This window comes from Egretta garzetta, unplaced genomic scaffold (genome assembly GCF_000687185.1).
Source record: "Egretta garzetta isolate BGI_Z169 unplaced genomic scaffold, ASM68718v1 scaffold395, whole genome shotgun sequence".
Taxonomy (NCBI): Eukaryota; Metazoa; Chordata; class Aves; order Pelecaniformes; family Ardeidae; genus Egretta; species Egretta garzetta.
In genome coordinates, this window is record NW_009259794.1 from 50,910 (window position 1) to 52,944 (window position 2,035).

At 59.7% G+C, this 2,035-nt stretch overlaps 1 protein-coding gene across 2 annotated transcripts in view; it reads right to left on the reverse strand.

Moving 5' to 3' along the window:
* The window catches only part of ACSF3 (acyl-CoA synthetase family member 3), a 77,645-nt gene that overhangs the window by 38,883 nt on the left and 36,727 nt on the right, over positions 1–2,035 (reverse strand). The gene's annotated exons all lie outside the window — the stretch shown is intronic.

Below are 2,035 nucleotides of genomic sequence, written 5' to 3' on the forward strand. Positions count from 1 at the left end.
GGCTCGTATAGAATCACAGAATCACTTTGGTTGGAAAAGCCCTTTAAGATCATGGAGTCCAACCTTTAAGCTAACCCTGCCATCCCACCACTAAACCCTGTCCCTAAGCACCTCATCCATCCTTCTTTTAAATCCCTCCAGGGATGGGGACTCGACCACCTCCCTGGGCAGCCCATTCCAGAGCCTGACAGCCCTTTCGGTGAAGAAGTTTTTCCTAATGTCCAACCTAAACCTGCCCTGGTGCAACTTCAAACCATTCCCCCTCTCGCAGCAACCATCGCTGGGCTGGCAGCAGCAAAGCCCTGGCCCCCCCAGGGAAGGGAAGCACGGACCACTGTCCCACAGCAGCTGGGAGATCGGATCCTGGGCTGATGCTGAAGGCTCCACCATCACCACCCCCCACCCTGGACGTGCTCAGGTTCGCGGTGCCCTCGGGGATGAGGAAGGGCGATGCAGCTGCGAGGCAGGGGACGATGTGCCCCCACGGCTCTGCCACGCTGCTGTCTGCTCTGTTGATAGATAGAAAAACTTCACTTTCCAAACCTTTCAATCTAACACCTTTTTGTTTTGTTTTGTTTTCCCCCCGAAGGAGGTGGCAGGCAACACCATCTGACTTGTTCCCGGGGACACGCGGCTCCTTCCCGGCTCCCTGGAAGGCAACGGTTGCAGCGACAACGCGGCACCCTGCAAACCGGGCAGGTTTTCTATGGCAACACAACAAATATCCTGCTGTTATGGAAACCGGAGAATCGCAGGAAGGTCACGGGCTTGCCTGACACGGCACAGGACCTCATCTCCCCTGCACACGCATGGCTCTCTAATTATAAGGACACAGGCAGGCTAAGAGACGAGGCAAGAGAGCGGCAGGACCATCGCACCGCTGGCGGGACCGCGTTAACCTGCAGGCCTTTGCGGGGAAGGTGTGCGAAGCCACTGCTGGGATGGAAGGTCCCAGCCCCAACCTGGGCGCCTTGCTCCATCCCTTTGCAGACAACATCCCGGTCACGGGGAACTCCCAGCCACCTTGTACCCCAGCCGCCGCAGCAGGGAGGGGAGGCACCTGGGACCCCCAAAGCCAGCGATGCCAGAAACGCAGCCGCGAGGGCAAGCAGGAGGAGCGGCGCTGGAGCGCCAGGCAGGACCCCAGGGCAGGGCAGACTTCGTGGCTCTGCGCAGCCTTCGACGGAAACAAAGCTTCTCTAATGGAAAACGTTTAGAAAGCTGCTTTTAAGGCACAATTTTAAAGTCATTTCTTCCCGATGTCCCGTCTTGGAGGAATGGGGTAGCACGGGGCTCTGCACATACAGCCCAGGCACTTGTACGGAATCACCCGAATTCCTCCGTGTGCCACGGGCTGAGCTCCCAGAGCCCCGGCTGGGCAGCCCCTCCACGCCGGGACGATGCTGCAGGGGAAAAAGGTCCTTACCGCTGACGGGGGGAGTTTGGCTGAGCCTTGGCAAGGTGAGGATGGCACTGGACAACTTTTCCCCCTGGGAATCTGAAAGGGGGACCCTGAGGACCAGACAGGCCACGAGCAGGACAGCAGAGAAACCTGAGGGCCGGGAGAGCCCAGGACCAAAGCTCCGTACCCACAGCAGCAAACGGCACAGAGCCGGCACCGGCGAGCACGGCAGGGACGCGGTGGTGACGCAGAGGGACCGGCGAGGCAGGGCAGCAGCGCTGTTACAGAGGCTGCGTGTAGTTTTAGCACTGTGTTTATTTCTTCTCACTCCTTCTCCTGCTGGTCTGGCCGCGGTATCACAAACCGAGCAGCTTCCCCGAGCACCTCAGTGCCCTGGCACTCCCGGCTCCAGTTTTGCCCATCGGGTAATGCAGCCCTTCCAACCCTGCCAGCGACAGCTCTGCTCCCGGGGGGCAACTCCATCCCGCTCAGCTCCCTGCAAGCGCCGCAGGATCGCATCCGCCCCATCTCAGCTACCGATAGTCAGAGAACAGAATCATGGAATCGTTTGGGTTGGCAAAGCCCTTTAAGCTCCCCCAGCCCAACTGTTCCCCTACCCCTGCCATCCCACCC